The 7,776-nt window shown below is 51.2% G+C and overlaps 1 long non-coding RNA gene across 2 annotated transcripts; it reads right to left on the bottom strand.

Moving 5' to 3' along the window:
- Window positions 1-848: 848 nt before the first annotated feature.
- On the bottom strand, window positions 849-2,073 carry LOC120639156. 2 transcript variants are annotated; one of them, XR_005661294.1, is made up of 5 exons: window positions 2,004-2,073; window positions 1,805-1,872; window positions 1,569-1,669; window positions 1,385-1,479; window positions 849-1,253 (listed from the first exon to the last, which is right to left on the bottom strand). It is a non-coding gene; the product is annotated as an uncharacterized LOC120639156 (long non-coding RNA). The 2 variants fall into 2 exon arrangements; XR_005661293.1 differs by having other exon boundaries at window positions 849-1,479.
- Between the last annotated feature and the right edge of the window lie 5,703 nt (window positions 2,074-7,776).

Raw genomic sequence — 7,776 nt, 5'->3', positions numbered from 1 at the left:
GGACGGTTAGCTTGCCCATTTCCGAACCGTCGATGCAGCCTCTGCCTACCGCGTCGGCTATACCCTGCAGGTTCTCTATACGAAGCCGGGACTGATTTCTGAGAATGAACCACAGACGGTTCTCATCAATGGCTGCACGTGCATCGACTTTGATTTGGCTTGATAAGAGGCCGTAATTTAGGAAAGAGTTAGGCTGACCACGCCTGTAATAGAAAATGGTATCTAAAGTATTCTTGCATTGTAACCGTGTCCCGCTTTCCTTTTTTTTCTGGGGGACGCCATCATAGAGGATCCCAACCTGGAACCCACGTTCTCCAAAGGGGAATAGCAGCGGGTACTGCAGCGACATATAGGCAGGATGCAGAGACGATATACGACGCAGATTACCAGATTTTGTTTCAACAATTATGTCGCGCTTGAAAGAATCAACTGTGAAATCCCCCACGATAAGCATAGCAAGTTCATCAGTAGAAGGCAAGGCATACTGAACAGGATCGCCTTCTTGGGCGGCCACAATTCTGATGACGAAATCACTGCCCTCGTCATCATGTATTCTGTCGTGGGCCATCCTAAATTTCTTGGCAAATGGATTATGAGTGTCCAACATAGCAATTAGCATGTCGACCACCGACGGGTCGAGAGATGTAGTTCCCTCATCAGAGTTCAATGCTTGCAGACGGTTTGACACTTCGTTAGAAGTATCATAAATGTAGAGCTGAAGAAATTTTGGGGGGCTGCCATCGGGAGGAAGCAAAGACCCAATACGATGGTGGACCTGCCCATTAATTTTGAAAACCGGCGGGCCACGGCCGTCATTAACAGACCGATCAATGTTGGCGCCCATAGAGGTGAACGCAAAAAGGCAATTGTACTGCCTTATATTTTTCATGAATCTGTTGGCTCGAGATCCGCCAGCGAAAGTAGCAAGGGATGCAAGAGGTTCCGGTCTACGAAGGAAAGGCGGTATAACTATCTTGCCACCCTTGCTTGCAGCACTGGTAGAAATTTATTTTGTTCTGCAGGCTGGAAGAGGCTGATTTAATTCTTTCTTGGTACCAGAATACCGCACCACAGTGGGAGCACACGTAATCAGGCGAACCATAATACGATCTTCCTGTATACGAAGCTGTGGAAAATCTCATTTGTGTTAGGAAATACGGTATGGTTGGTGAACCTACACAATTACTTTCGCGCGATACCTTTTAGTGCTTCAATATACTCCTGAGCAAAGCGTCCGCACTGACGGTTCCCCTCTGCCATCATCGAAGAAGGCAACAATGGTGAAACGTGTTGCAGAATGGAGGTAACGCAAGCACGGCTTCTATTGCTGTATCTGGAGTGGAACACGTAAATGGATCTACAGATCCTGTGCAGCCTACCATACCTGAGTGGGTAATGCGTTTCTGCAACAGATATTTCCGGCGTTTTGAACGGTTTCAGCAGAGTATGAGCCGCCAGGTGCGTAACAGCCAGTGCCGCCTACACACGAGGAACGACAAGGGCGGTAAATACCTCTCTTTAGGATTAGGCCGACCGAGGTATTAAAATCAGGATGTGTTTAGTATTACTTGGAGGGAGGTCAGCCCGGCGTTTATACGGAGCAGGCATCCTACGGCAGTGAGCATTAATTTTTTTGGCACGTGAAAAGTTGGATTCCAACCAGGCAGGCCTAGCGCCGGGCCAAAACGAATTAGACGGCCGTTAGACCAACAAATCGCACGGCAAACCGCATTTCAGGCAGCTACATCAAGCGCTGAGAAGAACACAGCGCATGTGCAGTCTGAGGAGTTGGCTGGTGGCTCACCTAGCGGCAGGTGCAGGAGGAGACCAAAATGCGGGGCCGTCAAACAGGAAGCAGCAACGAGCAGGATCCTGTTTAGCAAAAGATTTTTGAGGATTAATTAGCACAACAGCTCAGCGGCAAACCGCAGCTCAGCCAGATCCACCAAAAGCAAACAAGACTAATGAGCATGCGTAGTTTGAGGACTCGGGCAGCGGCTCACCTAGCGGCGGGTGCAGCAGAAGGCCAGAATGCAGAATCGTGGGACCCAAACCAGGAACGGGCCGAAGCCTGCTTGCCGTAAAATTCTTAGGGATTAATAAAGATCCCGGCCATGGAGAAAGTGATTTGATATAAGAAACAGGGTCCAGGCACATGGTTAAGGCATACCTTTTTTTCCAGCAGCTTAAGTTCAGCCTCCCAGAGAGCACTAAGCGACGAACGTGAGGGGGACCCTGCAGCCATTGAAACCAACAAATCCTTAAACAAGGTACGGCAACCATACCGCAGAAACCAATAAGGCACACTTAGGCCGGCCGGCGCAAACCCGGCAGCCATTGAAACAGAGGAAAAGAAACTATGAACGGGGACATGAAGGAGAACATGTGGCTGCGGACCTCGCTGCCTAGATCTGAAGCCGACCGAGGGTGACGCGCGCCGCTAATGGAGGCCGGAAGGAACGGATCCGGCCCCAAAATCCGGACTAGCGCAGGATGGAGGCACCCAATCTGGGAAAACAGATCCAAGAAGAGAGGCATTAGGGAGACGAGGACAGCAAACCACAGGGAAGGAAGAACTGGCTGGAAGGCACCTGCGCCGGCAGCATGGGAATCAGCGGGGAGATGCTACAATGGCGACCTCCCCTCGGAAGGATGCGTCGGCGACAGAAGGCAGGAGGACACGGAGGCACTGGCGATGATGGCAGAGAGCAGGAACAGGCAGGCGAATAAGAATCCCCAAGTGCGGCCGACTGTTGCCTGGGAGGAGTACTTGCAGGGGAGGGAGCCTCACGGTCCGAACAGCAATGTGGGCAGGAAGACTGGCTGGACGTCAATGTGAACAGGTGGGACAGGTATGAACACACGGGCGAAAGCGGTGTGAACATCGAAGCCGCCGTAGCACGGCGTAGAATGAACATGCGGGCGCATGCAGGCACGCAGAATGTGCGGTACACCGTCCGATGCACGAATGTCCGGCAGAACGATGACCACGGCAACGATGGCAATGACAAGAAGCCGCCAAATAATGACGGCGGGCCAAACTTCGAGCAGCATGTGAAGGTGGCGGCAACCATCTTCGGTGGGATCTCCTCCACCGAGAACAAGCACGATCGGAAGACTACCCTGAGAAGGGTCGATGCCGGTTCCGCCGTGGACTCTTCCCCAGCCCCGTTCTACAGACCTAGGTCCAAGGTCCCGATCTCCTTCGACCGGATAGATCAGTGGGCCGACCTCCCTGATATGGGTCGGTTCCTGCTGGTGCTCAGCGCCAACATCCACAAGGTCTGCTGTGATAAGATGCTGATCGATGGAGGCAGTGCAATCAACCTGCTCTTCTCCAACGCTTTTCAGGAGCTCGGATGCAAGAAAGATGACCTCCAAGCAACATCGGCCAACTTCTGGGGTGTGATCCCCAGGAAAGCATCCAAGCCCATGGGAGAGATAACCCTCCTGGTGCAGTTCGGCCTGGAAGACAACTTCCGCAAGGAGTGGATCAACTTCTACGTCGCCGACTTCGAGAATGCCTACCACGCCATCCTCGGGCGGCCCACGCTCACCAAATTCATGGCGGTCCCCCACTACTCCTATCTGGTGATCATGATGCCGAGTCCCCCAGGGCATACTCTCCCTTCGAGCCAACCTCCAGATGGCTCACGCCTGCGAGGTAGAAATCTAGGTAGATGGCCAAGCTTGCCATCATACATGAGGCTTCAACCTCCTACTCGCCGACAGAGGCTTTACGCACTGCGCCGACCTCCTACCAGTGGCCCGGCCGCAACAGATCTCCACCGTCTGGCCCTGCCAAGGCATCGAAGACTTCTTCGCACTCGGACGCCTAGATAGAACCGTCTTTACTAGCGCCGTCTCTATAATAACCCAGACATGTACCCCGTACTTATGAATATTCAATAAAGTCCGGTTCTCCTTGAAAATCTCCAAAGTGCTTCATCTTGCAAAGGTCCTATTCCAGCTAACAGCGCACCGATATCGCATCGCAGACCTCTTCGCCTTAACCCCCTATTCCAGCTAACTGTGGCGGTACTCCAAGTTAGCCGGCAACCCGGGTCATGATACTCAGAGCAGACCCTGAGCTCGACCTCTTCCATATACTCAGAGCAGACCCTGAACTCAACCTCTTCCATACACGTCTAGGCGACCTCCGGGCACTGCATTGTGGAACGTCGGCAGTGGTTCCATAGTGACGATCTGCCTAACCCTACACATTCCGGAACCCACGGTTCGACATTATGGGCAGCGGGCTAGCCATGACTGAGCCTTCGCTAAGGGCTTGTTTGGTTCGACTTAAAACTAACAAACAATGAATATGAAATAACCTTTGTTTTACAATCGCCGACTTCATGCATTACTAATATATGTACATGCAGATGTTTCTTCTACTTATATTACAGAGTATTCAAACTAACTATCTACACAGGCCGAGCTCTGGGCTCCCCAACGTCTCCTTTTTCAGGAAACAGGACTAGGTTGCCGGCGAGGATTTCGGCAGCAGCCTCCACCTCCTTCTGGAGGGCCTCCACCTAGGCGTCAGTGGTCGAAGGATCGTAACCTCGCGAGACTCATTCGACGTTGACCACCGAGTACAGGGACCTCACCAGTGCAAGGACACGCGAGGTCTCGGAGGTCGCTGCTCCCCGCATGACCTCCCGAAGCCCCTGCACCGCCCCAAGAAGGTCAGCGGCGGTGCTGCACCGTGCTCCGTCATCGCCCTCTCCTCTGGTGGCGGCATCAGGTAGTCCACCACCAGAGTGATGTCCTCCACCACCTCGCCGACCTCCTCGGCACGCCGGCGCGCTACGTCCTACGCCTCTGCAACTCAAAAATGAAGGATATTTTTTAAGATAGCGATGGGAAGACATAGTTATAACTCAATGAAGATCACAAAGGTTCACCATCAAGCTCCTTCGCCAGCCCGGCCGCCTTTTCTTGTAGGAGCCGGTTCTCCTCCACGAGGCGCTTATTCTCCTCATAGGTCAGGGCAGTCTGCTTGAGCATTCGCCTACAAGCCTGCGAGGTCTTGCCGACCTCCAACAGAGCAAGGGTTCAATGAACTCATACATTTGCAACACAAAGGGAAACCACCACACATACCTTGGAGAGCTCCGCCACCTCTTGGGCCACCTTCTCCAGCGCCCGAACGTTCTTCTCATCGACATCGTCTTCGATGAACTCATACATCTGTTGGTGGTTGATATCGGTGATTTTCGCCGCCAACGCTCTGCCTGATTTCTTGAAACAAAGGTCATATTTATGCCAAATTCACTTATATTAATAAGTTCCACAAGTTTTGGAGAGTATTTGAATGCAGGAACAAAATGTTTGAAATTTGGCTAAAATGAGAGAAAACCCAGGTCGGTCGACCTAGGCTAGGCCGGCCGGCCTATCCACCTTGGCAATTCAGGCTCATCTTTGGTTAGAGTGCTCATGAGTGCAAATACAAGCCAATCCAATGTGGTTTTATACAAAATGCATAAACCAATACCGAAAGGCTTGAGCCATGACAAGTTGGGTCCAGCCCATGGCTCAAGCTGCAGTGACCAAACTTAGAACCAAGTCCTAAACTGACTTGAGGAGGAAAATACAAGCGTTGCTTGACACATCGGTGGAATGGAGGGCCGAGGGGGGACAACCCCAGGCCGGCCGCCCTAGGCCGGGCCGCCCCGCCCCTAACTGCCTCGCTTCGGACCAACGCAAATACAACCGACATCTACGGGTGATCCAGGACGTCCAGCTGGAAGGCATTGGAAAACAAATGACACCCCAGGCCGGCCTGAACTTTTTGAGCCATGTGTGCAGCCCTCAGGTAGAAGTTACAACCGCCATGCATGCGCGGACAGCTTTGCTTCCAAGTCAAGCCAACCATAGCTTAGCTTACAAGCTAAGCAACCTTGGCCTTGCTTACAAGCTAAGCAACCCACCTTGGAGGCCTATAAAAGGGAGCCCCCACCCCTCATTCAGCACACACCATTTGGAGAGGAGAAGAGTCCAAGCAAGATGTAGTCTCACTTAGTAGAATAGGGAGAGTGTGAGGTGAGAGTCTTGGCAAAAGCCAAAGTAAAGGAGCGGTGCCGAGTTCTCTCGGCCTTACTCCATTTTGTAAGCCACCTCGGAGGAATGAAATATCTTCGGAGTGAAGTTCCTCATCTCGTCGGTATCTTGCTAGTCTTTCTCTTTACTTCAGTTACTTGTTTACTTTCTGTCATTGATCAGTGGGATCCCTAGTCTGCGTAAGTAGCAAGTTCTACTTATTTGAGAGTGCTTTCTGTCTTGCCGGAAGGCAGGAGTACGTAACTCGATAGTGTTAGGCATGCTGCCTAGACTTGGTTAGTTACATAGGGTTGTGTTCCACCTCACGGAACCGTTGTGGTAGGCGGCAGGTGGTGACAGCCCTGTCCGTCCCTCGTAGTCCACCACATTTGGGTGTTTTCAAAGCAGTAGTTGCAGGTTGCCGTTGGACTCTCCTCTCACCCCTTTCTGAAGTTTTTCCTCTTCCAGCCGCCGAAGCAGATCAAGATAGTTTAGTTGCAAGTCCTCTGGGTAATGAGTTGGCTAACCGACGTTAGATCCTCACCCACTTACCTCTCTTCCCATGGTGGGTCCGGTTGAACTAGTTCTAGGTTTGGTCGAAGCTTTACAGTTCCTTGGATTCGATATCCCAGGTATACTCCCAAGTGAAAGCTATAATCTGTCTTTGTGCGCTTGTGGAGTAATTCGTTTAGGCTAAGGAGTGCCAACAAGCTTTCTAGCGCCTTTGCCGGGGAACGGTAGCAACACTAGTCTAGAATTCGTTCAACTGTACACTTTTCTGCCCATCCACATGGAGTTCTACTCCTAGTTATCCAACAGTTCCATCCCGCGAGTATTTGGAACGGCCACCATCTTACCATCCCCTCCCCCCTTATCTGATGGTTACGAGATCAGTCCCAATCTCTTGAATCATGGTTCGCACAAAGTCCTTCTTGATGAGAAAGGACAAGAATCCCTGCTGGAATTCAACCATACCCAGTTCGAACCAAAACACCTTATGGTGAAGCTCTCCTCGTTCTCTCTGACGGGCGAAGCGAAAATTTGGTACGACCAGACGACAGAGAGTGTCAGAGGAGATTGGATCAAGTTGAAGGATGAATTTTGCTCCCCTGCTACCAAAGTGTTCGCACTTGGAACAGCGTGGGAAAGATCTTTGCTAATGGCAAAATCTGGGATTCCTCAGCAAATTCTGGAAGATGCTGAAGCAACATTTCGTTGGTTTTTTCTTCCACCCGAACCAACTGATCACCCTATCAGCTGCATCCTCTCACCTCCACCACATATAGTGGAAATTACCGAACCAATCAAGTCCACAGATTATGAGCCACTCATTGATGATATGCCAATGCTCATCATGACCTCGGTCATGTTTCAAACATGCCGAAGGAGCATAAGTGCATATACTCAAGATCTGAGGCATTCAATCCAGATGCTACATCACAGATTGAGGGTTTTACTGTGATCACTAGCAAGGAATGGATAGAGGAGCGGAATTCAATTCCTGAAAACTCCTCTGCACTATTGGGGACGCTGCACCACAAGAGAAGTACTACGATCCGAAGGAAATCGTGTCCTTCTCCCGTAAGCACCCGAAGTGGATCGATGGCCAGATGATGGAGAGTAAGGAGATTTTTCCATGTTATGTCCCTAAAGATGGGGCGTAACAAGATCTTTCTGGATCTCCACATCTTCGATATCCCTGAAGGTGAAAAGTTCTCTTGATCGGTCAGC

The sequence above is a fragment of the Panicum virgatum genome, chromosome 6K, assembly GCF_016808335.1.
Source record: "Panicum virgatum strain AP13 chromosome 6K, P.virgatum_v5, whole genome shotgun sequence".
NCBI lineage: Eukaryota > Viridiplantae > Streptophyta > Magnoliopsida > Poales > Poaceae > Panicum > Panicum virgatum.
The sequence above is the reverse complement of the archived record's forward strand: the minus strand, read 5'-3'. Positions and strand labels throughout refer to the sequence as shown.